This window comes from Chelonoidis abingdonii, chromosome 3 (genome assembly GCF_003597395.2).
Source record: "Chelonoidis abingdonii isolate Lonesome George chromosome 3, CheloAbing_2.0, whole genome shotgun sequence".
Classification (NCBI taxonomy): Eukaryota; Metazoa; Chordata; order Testudines; family Testudinidae; genus Chelonoidis; species Chelonoidis abingdonii.
Window position 1 is genome coordinate 106,881,829 of NC_133771.1, and position 17,809 is coordinate 106,899,637.

Genomic DNA, 17,809 nt, shown 5'->3' on the forward strand with positions numbered 1-17,809 from the left:
AGCAGTAGCTGAGTCACAGCATCAGATACTTGCCATTCATTTTATGATCTAAAGCAGAGGTCGGCAACCTTTCAGAAGCGGTGTGCTGAGTCTTCATTTATTCACTCTCTAATGTAAGGTTTCGCGTGCCGGTAATACGTATTAACATTTTTATAAGGTCTCTTTCTATAAGTCTATATTATATAACTAAACTATTGTATGTAAAGTAAACAAGGTTTTCAAATTGTTTAAGAAGCATCATTTAAAATTAAGTTAAAATGCTGATCTTACGCCACCAGCCAGCTCAGCTGGCTGCCAGCCTGGGGTTCTGTTCACCTAGGCCAGCAGCAGGCTGAGCTGGGCCTGCAGCTGGGACCCCAGATTGGGAGGGTGTCCAGGAATCAGGGCAGAGGGCTGGGGGAGGGGGTTCAGGGCAGAAGGCTGGGGTGGGGATGGTTCAGGGATTCAGCACATCTCACAGGGCCCTTCATTCAATAGAGTGCAAAGCAGATTTCAAAGATGTTCTCCTTAGGTGAAAGCCACAGAATGAATCATCAACTCTTCCACAGCAGCCACTGTTCTCCCACGTGACAGAGATTGCCAATAAAAGGTTCAAACAGAAGCGCAGAGAGTTAAGTGACTTTCTCAAGGTCACACATCAAGACTCAGGGAAAGTTATGAACAAAGGGCTGATTTCCTGACTCTCAATCCGGTACTTTAGCCATTAGACAATGCTCCTTCCCAGATCTCACAATAACCCTAATCTGTTTTTATGTGTCTGTAATATTTTAATTGCAGATTGAAAATGTAACACAACAAGTATAAAATAGTTACATAATATTAGTGTAATTCCTGTAAACCAAGACAGGAAGCAGCTTCTTGCGGAACCAATAAAACCGCCCTGGGATCATAGTGTTCTCTCAGTTTCCAATCCTTCAGCACCCTTAATCCAATTACATTATTTATGTTACATAGGAGGGGCCACATTGTTGCTATACCTTGGTATTAATCTCATTAAGCATATTTCCAGCTGGCTTTGAAGAGCATAGACTGTACAGCCCATATTTAACTTGTATCCCTATGAGTACTGAAGACCTAGCTCTGACTCAGTGCCATCTCTAGTTATGTTCCCGGACTACACTCTGTGTCAATGCTTCCAGAAAAGCAGCCAATCAGCAAGTATCTTGGCAGTTCCTCCTTAATCTTTCTAGCTTGGCAAACAAACCATATTGAACCAGCCAGATCACAAGGAAATATCACTGGATCCCATTCAGTGTTTATGGATTTTCAGTTGACTTGTAGGAATGAAAAGTAATACTAACATGGCATTGCATTTTGGCTAGTGTATGCCTTCTCTATCCTTTTTATATTTATATCTGTAGTGTGAAATGTTCCATGGGCTCATTTTTGTATAACTTGGGAAAGTAATCCACAGTTCAGCTCTGCTGTAGAAGTCCATGCTATTATAAGAGCTTATTCTCAAGCTCTTCTCCCACCCTACATGAGGCAAAAGGCACTATAACAACACACAATTTCAATCAAGAGTGGTGTGTTTAGATCCAGCATCACACAGCAGCCAGGTGTGTTGCATGTGTTCCCTTAATAGAAGTTGACTCTATCTCATTTTTTTTTGGTTTGGTTCTGTAATTTTGATTTCCTGCCGAGACTGAAAATGCTTCGCTTTTCCTTAGAAAACAGAACAAAAACAAAAAAGGAATGAGGTAAAGGCTTTATCACTAAATAATTGCAGCTTTAAATAATTATAAATGAAAGAACAAGTTCAGCTGCAGGCTGGACCATAAAAGGCTGTTCCATTTTCTAATGATAATCTGATTTACGTAATGTGATTGAAGTAGATCCCTAAAAAAAACACCCAAAAAAGCAAACACGCTGAAGCTAGGAGCACCACTGAATGTGGTGCCCTCTAATCATGCTGGAAAACCAGCATGAACTGGCAGACTAAGGGAGATGTATTACACTTTTGATGATCTAATGATCTTAGTTTAAGGGGGTGGATAAATATAGGATAGCATGCAAAGGAAGCATCTCTGCAGCCAGGGATTAAGTGATAACTCTGGAAAAAAATTATCAGCATAACTTGTAGGAGCCAAGGGGACTTTATTAAAGCATACCTATTGCTGCTTGTGTTCCTTGCTTGTGGGACACTGGCATAGACCTCACCTGATTCTCCACATCTCATTCAATAGATGTTTTCAGCACTTACAGCTAAGGACAAACAACTTCTGGGATTTCTAAATAACTTACATCTCTGCTTGCATTTCTTCTTATTCCAGAAGTCTTCTTCACTTTTTTCACCCCTGCATAGCAGCTATTCACCATATTTATCCTTGAACTCTGTAAGCCTAAGAAGGATTGTGCCTCACCAGTACTAGCCTTCCCAAAGACGACTGGGAGGAGTTGCCATCCTCTCTTGCACCAGCCAGTAGAGAATAACCAATGCTGCATTCTTTCAAAGGTCTAAGTTCTGAGCTGGACACAATGTATTCTGGAGCATCTACGACAGCCAGTGGCTTAAAGTGACTATCAGACCCTTTATGTTTATATATATAATATCCCTGGTAAATTTTTCAATCAAATTTTTATTAATTGAAAAATGGCTTTTTTTCCCAAAAGAAAATGTTTGCAAAAAATTATTGACTCTCCGCCCCCATACACACATTTTTAGTTTCTTCAGAAAATTAAAAATGTATCAATCTAATGTCTTCAAGTATAATACTAGGTTCAGAGCTGGCCCATTTCTGCTCTCATAATGGTGGAAATCTGTAAGTGTGTTATTCCATACTTACACCATTATAGCTGAAACAGAATTTGGTCCTTTGTGTCTGTGACGTTGCACCCCATTATGCTTTATGGAAATATGCTTATGAATGTGTATATGTTACATGGCATATGTAGCATAAAACGTATCCACCGTGATGGGTTGGGTCACAGAAAACCCCTTGGGAACTGCCAACTGATATGCTGGGACTACCACTAAGCCATTTTCCCTGCTAGCTTGGGACTCCAGAACCTTGCTTGCTTGAGCCAGACACACTAGCCTGCCACAAACCCACATTCGCACTTCAAAGCACTGCCGTAGGAGCATTCCCGTGGCAGTGCTTTGAAGTTTCTACTGTAGACATACCCTTAAACTCAAACAAGTACACAGCCAATATTCATAACTTTGAATATAAAAATGACACATGCATACAAATAGGATGACTATGTTCAGTAGATCATAACCTTTGCAGAGATATGTTACATGGCATATGTAGCATAAAACATTCATTATGTAATATATACATTCATAAGTATATTTCCGTAAAGCATTATGGGGTGCAACATCACAGTGTCTAACATAGATATTAGCTCCTTGGGGCTTGGCTCAGCTTCTGGGGTCATGCGATTATGTGAGAATCTCATCTTTCATTTAAAAGAAAACAATGAGTTTCTAAACCTCATGATTGCAAAGAAAAAGTTGAAAGCATGAATCCTAAACACTCAAAATCCAGAAGGCAATTAAAAACACCTTTTCAAATCTCATGATTTTAAAATTATCTCAGTTTTGAATGTCTGGTATTGGCAAAACTCGATTCTGTTTTCTTCTGTGTTTTGTACAACATTAAACTTGTACTGGGTAGTCATAACAAACCAATAATAAAATAATAATGCAATATTTAGTTATAGCACAATTATCAGACTTGCAGTATAATGTATATTGGAGGTAGGTTTATAACAGAGGTCTTACTAAAGCAGGTGCCTGAGTTGGTGGTCTCAGTCCATTTGCAAATAATGATCAGCAGCTTACTTCACAAAAATTATTGTCTTCAATGGCAGCCTTAGACAAGAAAGCCCAGACTGAATAATAGCAGTAAAGAGAGCAAACTCCCTTCTTGATCTCAAAAGTGATCCTTCCAAGTTAGATTTGTAGGGGAAACTAGCACTACTCTTGCACATATTCTGTTGGATTAATAGAGGATGACAGTTTCTAGGATTGTCAAGTCAACAGCTTTCTTAAACTCTACATTCTTTTTCAGAACAGCAGAATGTACTGTGTAGAGAGATTGTTTTAAGAGTTTGTTTTTCTTGCCCAGACCACAACCTTCAGAAGCTTAGATTCTAGGACCTATACATCATTGGTTTTGAGATGGATTTAATGTTTGAAGCTCTCTCTTATTTCTTTAATGGGCCTACTGGGAAAGTTTAGCTCGAGATCTGTATATTCCTGTTCTGGCTCATCTCTACTTTTGCTTTTCTGACAACTGAAAGTATATTTTAAGTGAAGAAGCCATGATGAAAACCAGTGTTTTCAGAAACTCTTAAAATCTCTAAATGTGACGAGACAGGTTTATATAGCAGTGAATCTGCATTAAGGTATTTGGTGGGTTTGAATCACTACTGAATTACTTCAGTTATATGCTCATGTAACTCTGCTGATTTTAGTTTTGTTTCAGACTGGCATAAAACTGGAGTAACACAGCGGTGAATCAGGCCCAGTGGTTTTGGTTTGTTTGCAGGTATGAAATCCTTAGGAGTTACTGAATGAGTCCCTGCTGTGTTTATGAAGAGAAAATAGTTTTCATGCACTATTCAACATAATATTCTTCCATTAAACAAAGGTTGTCTCTGACACCGGAGTCTCTGAAATGCTAAGCATCTAGAGAAGCAGGAAAAGCTGGCTCTAGTTAATGCCCCTTCCTTCTTAAAAAAATACCTCATTTGTAGTCAAAGATTTATTTTCCCTGACACATGAGAAACAAAAACAAACAAACAAACAAACAAAAGGTCAAAGAAGGAATGTGAGTAATAACAATTGCATTACTGGCTCATTAGGTGTCCATGAACAGAAAGCAATAGAGGATAGCAAGACAATTGAAAAAACAAGGAAAAAGAAGTACCCAGAAATATGATCTTTTTCTCTGTGGAAAATCTAGCAGAGAGCTCCTCGGTACAGAGCTTAAGGCTCCATACGTCAAAAGGGGTGAATGACTCTTACTAGCTTTATCGTCCTGCACTGTTTTCAGGTTATGATGTGGTTTAACTGTTTCTGCAGAGGTCAGCAAGATTCCACCACTCTCTAAAGAAACCAGAAATCAGATGAGCTTTCGCAGACTCTTTGTTCAGCCAGGAAGGTGTTATTTCAGCAATCAGGGAGCACACAGCAGAGGTAGACTGCACTTTTGCCAGCATGTTTTTTTTTCCACAGATGCACTAAGCAACATTATGGAGGCAAAGCAACCCCTTGGCTAACCTCTGACTCTGTTATTTACATTGACAATACAGCTACAATGAAAATGTTAAGGCAACTTTGGCCACCCTAGATTTAGTCACTTAGAGCCAGATACGCAAAGTATTTAGGTGCCTAATTTCCACTGAAATACCTTTGAGGATCTGGGCTCTAGTGTTTGTATGGGGCTTTGTGAAACCTCGGGCAGACATCCATCACATTTGGTGATGAGCAGAAAAGATCTGGAAGCAAAATCTGAGTTTCTTCTGGGATGGTTGCATGGGGAAGTCCTCCTCTTTTCTCTGCCTTTGGGGTGGCTTTCTTTAATTTGGAGTCCATAAAAGTACTCCAGGCTATCATATGCCCCCACGTCTGCATAGAACTATGGTGGCCTAGATTGCAACCTGTATCACAGTAGTCCTTGCTTTAATTAACCTTTCACTGATTCCGTTTTTTAACCCTTAACTTACAGAATTCACTTACAATGAATACACATCCTTAAGTTCTATAGCCTTCACACGCAAAAGTGTAACATTCACATGATAGTTCACCTTCAGCAGATGTGTTTTCAAAGGAAAGCCCTGAGAGAATCACAACAATTCTAACCTCCAACACAGGAAGACTGGGGGGAAAGTATGGTGGATTTTTAAAGCAAACAGCCAACCCTCAAAACTGACTTCAGCGGAGCTAAGCTGATTTACACCATCTGGCCCTCTGCATAGGGCTGAATTTCACCCTCAGTTTATATTTCATTGGTATTCTTAGCATAAGAGCCTCTCTGTAGCATTATAATAAATCCTTTTATTGAAACCTAGGACATTCCAAACTTCTTAAAAGCTCCCACACTTGTTCAAAACTCAAGAAGATTCCAACTAAGAAATATCCCAGACTCTCGCCTTTCACTGACTCATTTTTCCGTTAGATGCCAACTGTCAGTCAGACTGACATACAGGACTTGGGAACAAGGTTCCCTACCAGCACACAAGGAAATAGCCATCGACTCTTCTGTACCATTTCTGAGCATAAATAGAAGATTTCAGTCTTCAGGGCTGTCAGTCAGTGACTTTCTGAAACTCTACACATATAACCTGCAGGCCAAAAGTAATGCTTCAGTGCTTAGGGGAATTCATATTCAGATCTAAATTCTCACTAACACAGACTGTGAATGTCTTTAAATATAGGGTTTTGGTTTAGCCTGTCACAGAGATAGGAGTCAGCAATGAAATGAAGATCCAGGTCTGGATTCAGATGCCAAACCCTCCAAAGTTGTTTCTGACCTGTCTCTAGTATTTATAGTGTGCACGTACACACACACACACGCACACACACACACACACACACACCTTGTTGCAAAGTCAAGCACCAAAAATAAAGACATTCCAGTATTAAGGCTGTTGGTTCAGCTTCAGTTCAGCCCTCTAGTGCACATGCATTGTGATACAGTCTTCAATTACATGATCACATATCATTTTTTCCACAGGAGGAAGCCTGCTTCGTTAAGTGCATGGGATGGATGGTGTTCAGTTAATGAGCAGCTATTGAATATTTCATTTTATCCTTGTTGTTCAACGTGTAGTCCCAGGCCTTATCTAATATGCACTCTTCAAACAGAATTATTACTTTCCTCATGGGATTTTCTATGGGATGCATCACTGTAACACCTGGGTGCTCTACTACAATTAATAAATTTAATTTTACAACAACCCTACACAGAGAGATTAAGGTAAAATGTATCCACTAATTTTGGTGCCCGATTTGAGATGCCTAGTTCCTTATTTTTCACAATCCTTACAATTTATGGCACTTTATATGCTCAAAGCACAGCTCTTGTGAGTATATAGGGTCCCAAGTCAGACATCCAGGAAATGATGAACACACAGTCAGTGACCACGTGTGAAAAGTGTGGTTTAGGTGACTTCCCCAGCACCACACAGGAACTGTGTGACAAAGGCAGGGATGGAAGGGAATGTGCTCACTCTTCTGCCTGTTCATCCCAAAGTTTGACCTCTTCTTTGCCAAGCCCTGCAACCTGTCCTCATCTCAGTTATGCCTCTTCCCCATCCCTGGCTCCTCATCCAAGTCCTGTTCTCAACTAACCAGTCTCAGACTCCACTCCTCAGGCTTCTCATCCCAGTCTTCTTGTCCAGCAAGTTCTAACTTCACCCATCTGGACTCTTTGCTCCAGTCTCCACCCACTCCAATTCTCAGTCCCAGTTTCCCTTTCTCCCTCTGCTAGCCCCTAGTCCCAGTCTCCTCATTTCAAGCTCCTCTACCTCCACCCCCAGCAGGCCCCAGTCGTGTGACCTCTGCATTAAAAAAGTCAGGAAGCTTCTTCCTCCACGCTGCTTTGGCCCAGTAAGGAGGTCATTGAAAGCACAGGAGAGAGAGGCTGCCTGCTGTTAGTTCAGGTGCCAAGACCCAGATCTGGCATAACCCACACAGAAGTGGTGCTAGGGTTTCTGGCACCCTAGACAGAATTCGGGGGGGGGGGGGGGAGGGAATTTTGCATACTCTCCACGGGGTGCGCAGGAGCTTCTAGTTCTGCTTCCGTCGCATCGCTGAAGAAGGACCCTCTGCCGAAATGCTGCAGGCGACAGTGGCAGTCATTGCCAAAATGTCAGCGGTAGCTCAATTGCCTGCCTCTGTTTTCCGTGGCATGTCGGCAGAGGGTCCTTCTTTGGCGACATGACAGGAGTGGAACCCGAAGCTCCTGTGTGCAAAATACCGCCCCCCGAATCCTGGTGCCCTAGGTGATCGCCTAGGGTCGCCTAATAGAAGCACTGGCCCTGATCCCATAACATGTTTACTGTGGACAGAATTGTTAGGGAATTTAACTGCTAGTCTCCAGTTCACTTTTTCAAAGGTTTATAACCTGGCCAAATTTGTGTGGATTTTCATAGGGGTAGCAGAAGGCCACATCCCTGACACAAAGGCCACCCCCTTGCCAAATTTCAAGTACATGCTCCAAAGCTTGGAGTAGAGCTTTTCAACATGACCAAAAGAATGTATTTTTCTGTAACCACCCTCAGAAGTGACTGGATGATTTTGGCTGGAATTATATGTATCAGCTCAAAGCAGACATCCAGCATGGAAAATTTCAGCCCAAATGGTTAAAATTTGACAAAGCCATAAGCAGCTAAAATGGGAAATGTCAGGCAACTTGAATAATAGGCAGGGCTACCAGCATCTTCTATAATAAATATTTGTTCCTCATTCATTATTTTATACACAATTATAAACCCCCATCTCCCCCACTTTTCATACTCAGTCTTCTTACTACAGTAATGATATCAAGGAGCATATAACATGAACTTTCCAATCCTTTTATCTTGGTAGAAGCCCAGCAGGCTCAGACAGATCTACAAGAGCATTTCTTAGGAGAGCCAAGGATATGCAGCCTCTCAAGATTACTTCATGCAGTGACGGATTAAGCATTAAAAATTTATTTAATGTAGAAGCACCCAGGAGCCCCAGGCATCAATGCCCCACTGTGTGTTGATCTGTATATCCAAATTTTGGCTTGAAGGAGTCCGAGGCCCAAGATAGTTTAGACCTACAGCTCCATTCATGTGTATTGAAAGGGCATAACTGGAGAAAAGTGGGTCCAGGGAGTGGGGATTTAGATCAGAATGTGGTCTTGCAATGGAAGTATCGGGCAACCTTAATAGCAGTGCTACCAGCCCTACCTATAACATATTGTACACACATCCAACTCCGAAGGGTTAAGAGCTTGATTTTTTCCAGCAGTGCTAAACATCTTCAGCTCTCATTTGATTTCATTTCAAGTTGTGGGTGTAAAAATCAGGTCTTTAGACTGCTGCCCTCCCTGTTTTGCTGATGCTGTGGAATACAGACCTCAACTATGAATAGTTAGCACTGTTATACCTGCAGGCTTCAGCCAGGAATGCTACATGTGAGGACAAGGGGAACAGGAACAGAAAGTCCTTGACAGGTACTAAAACTTAATGAGCTTCCAGTGCGTTGGCAAGTTGGTAAATACAAAGTCAGACCAATGAATAAATAGCTGTAGAAAGTTTCCAATGCAGAAAGTTTATAAGACAATTATTTACATTGTCTGGATGAATTTAATTACAGAACAAGTCAGACTGGCTGTGTAAGCATTCCCCAAGGGTAAATTAATAAGTCACCCCGCCAACTTGGATATTGTCCATTGCTGCACTGAGACAAATCAGCTGTGGCTATCATGAGACTGACATGACAAGCTCCATCTTTTGTCAATTGTAGAGACTGCCAGTTATGTCTTTAATTTCATCCTGACCATCTCTAGTAAAGTAACGAAAGTTCCATTCCATTCCTCAGCAGAATAGCGAATAAAACTCTTTCCAGATTACAGGGATATCCTCCTCATTCCATGTTGTAAGAGAGCTACAGTAGAGATACAAAAAGGAGACTGTAAAAGGCCAATATTTATGGAACCTGCAATTATATTACCGATCTACCAAACCAATGGAATCCAGAGACCACTCTCTCAGCCTACTCTTAATATAATAATTACTTATTACACTTGGTTGTATTTTTTTCGTGTTGTAATTAAACTATCTAGTTGTGAACTGATTTACAATGGGACAGATTCCTCCTCAGTGTAAATCCGTTGAAGTCAGTAGGGTTACACCAGGGATAAATGTGGCCTAGACCATTTTAAATGACTCTCTCTTTTTAGTTTTTCAGCCTGATGGTCAGCTAGTGTAACTCAACATGGCTCCTTTGGCTTCAACCAATGAACATAGAGAATTAAATCAGTTGAGAATCTGGCTTTTTTTATTTAACTATCACAAATCCTTGTATGACAAGTAAAATTAATAAATAAATGTATTCAATAATAATCTCTGGTTCTGAACACTTCTCAGAATGGAGCACAGTTCCCCTCACACGGGCACCAGCACCTACTGCAGTTGCGATGCAGCGACACAGACTGCTGTCCTGGGGAGAGAGACTGCCAATCAGAGGGCAGCTCAAGTTGGAGTGGGGCTCTGAATCCACCTGAAGGGGCAGTTGGAAAACACTATTAGAGAAGAAGAGGCTAGATGCTGAGCTAGTGGATGAACTAGAACCTCGGTAGGTGGTGAGGGGATAAGTTAGAAGAAGAACAGGAGAATAAAAGTAGGGGACTGGGAAGTGAGAAGGAGGAAAGAAGGAAAATAGGAGAGGAGAAGCAGAAAAACAAACAGACATGGGTATGTGAGCAGGCACTCTTAGAGAAGGAAAATAGCAGGAAATTAAATCTACAGGCATACCGGAGAGAAAGCAAGGGAAAAGAAAAGAGAAAGGAAACAGGTGAAAAAGAGACTTGATCCAAAAGTGGTGTGAAATGAAAACAGATCCCGGGATCAGTAACAGGGATGTCCACCCACAAAGGACCTACAGTGTGTGAACAGAGAGAATGACTCTTTGAACATATATTGATGGAATATAGTTCAAAGGTGCCTAATGGACAAGTGAGGGCTCAGTAGGTGAAGAAATCCCACTTGTGGATAAACTCAGTTCAAAGAGGTACAGCCACAGGAACACCTAATCTCAGGACATGTTTACACTTACCTCCGGAGTGATCGATCCAGCAGGGGTCAATTTATCGCTTCTAGTGAAGATGCGATAAATCAACCACTGAACGCTTTCTTGTCGACTCCAGTACTCCACTGGAGCAAGAAGTGTAGGCCGAGTTGACAGGGGAGCATCAGCAGTTGACCTACCGCAGTGAAGGCACCATGGTAAGTAGCTCTAAGTACATCAATTTCAACTATGCTATTTTTGTTCCTGAAGTTGCGTAACTTAGACCGACTTAGCTCACCATCCCCCCCTCCCCCCGCCCAGTGTAGACCAGGCCTAAGGAGCACTTCAAGCCGAAGAGAAGCAAAGACCTGGACAGCAAGAGTGGAGCTGGAGTTACAGCCAAAGAGACAAAAAATTGATTCTTCTCTGAAGTGATACAGTATATTGTAGAGTAATTTCTTTTGTTCTTGTTAACAACAATGCATTTGGTAGTAAACGCACAGCATATACAAGCTCACAAATGTTAATAAGTTGGTAACCTATAGTTTATTATTATAAGTGGTAAGTCTTTGGTAATGTTCTATATTATTTATGGTCCTGATATAATTCTAGAACCCTTCTAAAGTTCTAAACAATCAAAATTATCCCTTTTGTCTTGGTTTACCTCTGCCTCTCCTTACAGTTACCATAGCCTAGCCCAGCTGGGTCACCACCGATCTAAAATAGAAATTTGTTAGAGTGGGTTTATGACAAGCCGCATTTTAAAACTGCCTAAAATAATTTCTAAAGTAGAAACAAAAACTGATGGAAAATGGGAATAAAGCTAATCCCCATTGTAGTGAGCAGCGAGTGCTTTAGCTAAGAAAAGGTGATAATGGCGCATAAATCACAGTAAACTGAAAATGTAATAGACATTTTAAAAAGCAAATTACATTATTTCAAAAGGTCTATGAGTTAGTACTTTAGCAAAATGAAAGATTAAATTATTATTTGCCTTATTCAAGTGCCATCTAGTATAGCTAGATAATCCAACCCCATATCTATGTATGAACTGAAATATCAGCTAATTAGCAGACAAAATCTTTTTTTTTTAATGTTTTTTTTTTTGGCTAGTTGTAGATTAAGGTTGCTATTTAACATTGAAGTTAAAATACATGTGTGCTGAGAAATGAGAAAACACTAAGTATTTAAAAGTGTGCAAAGGAACCGTTAAGTAAAGGCAAATACATTGTCAAATATCCTTACTGTAACTACAATATCCTAAAACCATGGAAACATACAGTGCTGCATGAAAAGTTTGTGTATGTTAATTTCCTTTTATTTTAAAACCTGAAATTTGAAAATGTGGGCTTCCTTCTGTGATCAGCTCTTTTTCTTTGTGTGGAATTGAGGTAAACATGAGATCAGTGGGTTCCATCTCTTCTCATCTGGAGCAGATTATACGCTCTGTGTTGTGCAGATCAGACTAGATGAGCATAATAGTCCCTTCTGGCCTTACAAAAATCTATGAATCTCTCTTAGCTGAGTTCTGTAGTGGAGCTTTCAGACAGGAAGAGACACAGGGCCAGATTCTCTGTGGCAGCTGTGAACCACGAAGATCTCCACCAAGAAGAGAAAGAAGGGGTCATCAGGCAGCTGGTTACAGCTCCCTGATCCTGATGGTCAGTAGCCAGCTGCGGCAAGAGTTAGAGAAACTCAGGTGCTGCTCTTACCACCCCTTACATGCTTCCTCCCTCCCCTGACATATTATTTACTCCAGGGAAAGGGGTGGAAGGAGCCACCTCTGCCAGCTTTGTGCACTACTGGCTGCTGGCCATTTATGGCCCAATTCTGGTTCCAGTGTATCATCTGAGTGACACAAAGAGGCCAGATCTCTGCCTGCTTGATACATCACATACTATTAATGAATGAGTTACAGTGAAGTACAAAAATTTAATCAGCATATTTAAATCAGGACAATAACATACCATGATCAGCAATGGCCAACAGATGTATACACTTTCAGTGGCTCACATGAAGATAAATGACATTGATGGTCTTATTTCGGGAGACAGAACCTAATCTGTACCATGCTATAGAGAAAAGAATGAAGAGTACTTGTGGCACCTTAGAGACTAACAAATTTATTTGGACATAAGCTTTTGTGGGCTAAAACCCACATCATCAGATGCATTGAATGGAAAATACAGTAGGAAGATTTTATATATACATATATATACACACACACAGAGAACATGAAAAAATGAGGGTTGCCTCACCAACTCTAGTGAGACAAATCAATTAAAGTGGGCTATTATCAGCAGGAGGAAAAATCACTTTTGTAGTGGCAATCAGGATGGTCCATTTCAAACAGTTGACAAGAAGGTGTGAGTAACAGTAGGGGGGAAAATAAGCATGGAGAAATAGTTTTTAGTTTGTGTAATGACCCATCCACTCACAGTCTTTAGTCAGGCCTAATTTGATGGTGTTCATTTTGAAAATTAATTCCAGTTCTGCAGTTTCTCGTTGGAGTCTGTTTTTGAAGTTTTTTTTGTTAAAGAATTACCACTTTTAGGTCTGTAATAGAGTGTTCAGACAGGTCGAAGTGTTCTCTGGCTGGTTTTTGAATGTTACAATTCTTGACGTCTGATTTGTGTCCATTTATTCTTTTGTGTCAAAACTGTCTGGTTTGGCCAATGTACACTGCAGAAGGGCTTTGCTGGCACATATCACATTGGTAGATGTGCAGGTGAACAAGACCCTGATGGTGTGGCTGATGTGATTAAATCCTATGATGGTGTCCCTTGAATAGATATGTGGACAGAGCTGGCATCAGGCTTTGTTGCAAGGATAGGTTCCTGGGTTAGTGTTTATGTTGTATGGTGTGTGGTTGCTGGTGAGTATTTGCTTCAGGTTGGGAGGCTGACCTGTCTCCGACTGTCTCCAAAGATCTGTGAAGAGTAAGGGATCATCTTTAAGATAGGTTGGTAGATCTTTGAATTTTATGATGCGCTGGAGAGGTTTTAGTTGGGGGCTGTAGGTGATGGCTAGTGGTATTCTGTTACTTTCTTGGTTGGGCTTGTCCTGTAGTAGGTGGCTTCTGGATACTCTTCTGGCTCTGTCAATCTGTTTTTTCACTTCAGCAGGTGGGAACTGTAGTTTTAAGAATGCTTGATAGAGATCCTGTAGGTGTTTGTCTCTGTCTGAGGGATTAGAGCAAATGCGGTTGTATCTTAGAGCTTGGCTGTAGACAATGGATCGTGTGATATGGTCTGGATGAAAGCTAGAGGCATGTAGGTAAATATAGCAGTCTGTAGGTTTCCGGTATAAGGTGGTGTTTATGTGACCATCGCTTATTTGCACTGTAGTGTCCAGGAAGTGGATCACTTGTGTGGACTGGTCCAGGCTGAGGTTGATGGTGGGATCGAAATTGTTGAAATCCTGGTGGAATTCCTCAATGGCTTCTTTTCCATGGGTTCAAATGATGAAGATTTCATAAATGTAGCACAAGTAGGATAGCGGCATTAGGGGACGAGAACTGAGGAAGCGTTGTTCTAAGTCAGCCATAAAAATGTTTGCATACTGAGGGGCCATGCAGGTACCCACAGCAGTGCTATAGAGAGAAGCTCATAGGTCCTGTATTCACTGCAGTGGTTCTCTGATTCCCATAGCATAATATTTAGATGGACACAGTAACTGTTAATGTCATTTTTCTTAGATACTTATAACATGCAGCCCCATCCATTTATGGATTCCCATGGTCTGGAAGGCAGTGGAGCTAGTGTGCAGAAAGGCTGAAGATATAGGAAAGGTCATGGAAGGGATTCTTCAACTGTCATGCCCTGTGAAAGTGAGCTTCTGAAGCTACTTCCATATCAATGTGGAGGGACAGGGAAGAGATAGGGAAGGTATGCAAGCGTATTCAGTTTATCTACAATGCAGATCCCCTGCCAGCCTACACATTCAGTTGCAGGGTGCTTGGCAGTCACAATGGAGGAAACTGAAGTTACAGAAATTGTTTAGTGTGCTAAAGATATATTGAATTTCTACCATTCTTTTTCTTTTGCCCTTCAATTCATATTTTTGTACCACCTACAGACAGAGCCGTGGCAGATAAAGACAAGTGAAATTATCCATTTACCTTTTCCTTGGGTTTAAAACCTAGGTATGCAGTAGCTAATCTTAGCCAATACCTCATGTGCCAAGTGTAACCTATTTTTAAATTCACAAACTACCCACAGACTTTGACATTGACATAAATATTCATAATTTCTAATGGTTTGAACATTTTATGCAGACACGTTTCTATGGAAGGTTCACAAGCCATTCATTGCTATAATTCATGGTGTTTGATTGCTCTCTCCCCAAGTCACATGCTATTGTTTCTGCTGCCTGATTAGATGTCTGAAATTGTATAAACCGGATTAGCACTCTTTGGGTTAAATAGCACATACCTGTATTTCCCCACGAGTATCCTTATTCACATATGAATATGGCTGTTCGTGTGACGATTGTACTTAGACTGTAAGCGATTGGGGCAGGAACCATCTTTTAGTTCTATGTTTGTACAGCACCTAGCACAGGAAAGGTCTCATCCTGACAGGGACTTTTAGGTGCAACTGCAATGCAAATAATAATAATATGAATAAAATAAAATAATAAATGCAAAGAAAAGCCCACTCACAGAAGTGTTCATGGAGAAGCAGGAAAACAAGGCGTAAATAACATTATTGAACCTAAAAGCAAATGAGTATTCGCAAAAAATATTTGTCAAGGTTTGCACAATTCATCCAGCTCTAGCACTCAGCTAGACTTAGCCCTCATCTACACTACAAATTTAGGCGTTATAACTAAGTCGTGCAGAAAATCCACCCCCCTGAGCGACGTAGTTCTACCAACCTACCTCTGGGTGTAGACAACACTATGTCAATGGGCGAGCTTCTCCTGTCAGCATAGCTACTGCCTCTCAGGGAAGTGGAGTCCCTACACTGACAGGAGAAGCTATTCTGTTGGCATAAGTAGAGTCTTCACTAAGCACTACAAGGGTGCTGCTATGGTGCTGTAAGTGTAGACAAACCTTAGGTCAAGTTTCAGTCAAACTGCTTGTGATTACAGTTAATTTGCTTACCATAGCGCCTTCCACATTATGAGTGTGATCTATGGTCCTAGTCTTAGGTAAATATTTCATTGACTTCAACAGGCCATTTGCCTGAGCAAGGATTCCAGTTTGGGGAACTCTGTTTGCACAATAGCTTTCTCCATAGTGATCTCTCCTACTGGTATGTAATTCCATCCAAGGCCTGGTCCACTCTAGAAAGTTTTGTTGGCATAGCTATGTTGATCGGGAGTGTGAAAAAATCATCCCCCTAACCAATGTAGTTGTGCTGGAAAAAGCCCTACGTTAGAAGCAGTTTTGGACTCTCTTGCCAGTGTAGCTTATTCTGTTTTGGGAACTGGTTGAAGCTATATCAGCAAAAGAACTCTTTTGCAGATAGAAACTGCATCTCTACCAGTGGGATTTGCCAGCATAGTTCCACCTGTATAGATATACTGGTAAACCCTTTTAGGTGTAGACAGGGCCCGAAGCAGGTCTGTACATATTCATCAAATCAGTCCCATCTCATACAGAATAAAGGACTATTATTGTTGGATTATGCCAAGTATCAGAGGGGTAGTCATGTTAGTCTGTATCCACAAAAACAATGAGGAGTCTGGTGTAACCTTAAAGGCTAACAGATTTATTTGCGAATAAAATTTCGTGGGCAAAAAACAACAACAACATTTTTTTGGGGGGGCGGGTTTACTCATGAAAGCTTATACTCAAATAAATCTGTTAGTCTTTAAGGTGCCATCGGACTCGTTGTTTTGTTGGATTATGTAAACTGAAATAAAAGAAGAGTGTTTTGCCAATTGCTTTAGTTGAACTATGAAATAAAATGAATAAAAATAAAATAATAAGATAATATATAATACACTGGATAAAAAGCCCAGTCAGAATCTTTCTGGTAAATGTTCCAAGTACTAAGATTTTTTTAGAATTAAAGTTATAAAGAACTAGAAATACAGTCACTTGGAGTAAATCTTAATTTTGCTAAGGGGTTCTTGGCAGAACTGGAACAAACTGATTTTTTTCATAGTTTGCTTTGTTATTCTCTAAACCTTTAGTATAAAGTCAATTTAATTTGATTTCTCCAAATGCAAAATAGCACAATTATTTCATGGTGGAAATGGGCTGAACTGGTTTGGACGAAAAAATCCATATCATGAATGTCAAGTATCAGAGGGGTAGCCGTGTTAGTCTGGATCTGTAAAAGCAGCAAAGAATCCTGTAGCACCTTATAGACTAACAGACATTTTGAAGCATGAGCTTTCGTGGGTGAATACCCACTTTATCACCCACAAAAGCTCATGCTTCAAAACGTCCGTTAGTCTATAAGGTGTCACAGGATTCTTTGCTGCTTTTACATATCATGAATGTAATTTTCTTGTACATAAGCAGGTATGTAATTGAGATTATACACTGGTATAAAATACATTGTTTAATCACGTATTTAATTAAGGCAGAGAAAAAAAATCCCCACTTTTTGCCATCTGTGAATGCTGCCGGTACAGTCTATATTGTTGATTTCCCTCTTTTAAATACCAGAATCCTCATTCCACAGTAGCCACCACTGTTTTCTGATGTCTTTTCATGTAGCCATTCATGGAACACTTCAGTCTTCAATCCCAAAAGGAAACACAACACACTAGGACACAAGCACCAGCTAACTGCAGGTGAGAGTGGGAACGGGTTGGGGGGAGAAGAGAATCTTGATGTCAGCTTAATTTAGAATCAATCAGGCTTAAAATCCCAGCAATTAGGTTTTCAGTGTGCCTTCTCAAGTAAGGGACAATGAAGGTATGAAGTTTTTACAGCAGAATTGAGAAAAGACTCCCTCCCTCCCTTTTTCCTTATCCTATGTCCAAATAGCAGGACACATCTGCAGCAGGAGAAAGCCTTCAATGACCTCTGTGTGATATAGGTAGTATATCCATTTCTAAAACTGCTACTGCCCTGACCTGCTATTTGCCAATGTTTATAAATAGAAATCGTGCTGTATATATTTCCCCTATACT

At 40.6% G+C, this 17,809-nt stretch overlaps 1 long non-coding RNA gene across 1 annotated transcript in view; it reads left to right on the forward strand.

Moving 5' to 3' along the window:
- LOC116827546 (uncharacterized) overlaps positions 1-17,467 on the forward strand; it is a 179,481-nt gene extending 162,014 nt beyond the window's left edge. The window contains exon 3 of the long non-coding RNA XR_004374338.2: positions 17,391-17,467. This is a non-coding gene — a long non-coding RNA (uncharacterized LOC116827546). The remainder of the gene's footprint in view (positions 1-17,390) is intronic.
- Positions 17,468-17,809: the final 342 nt, after the last annotated feature.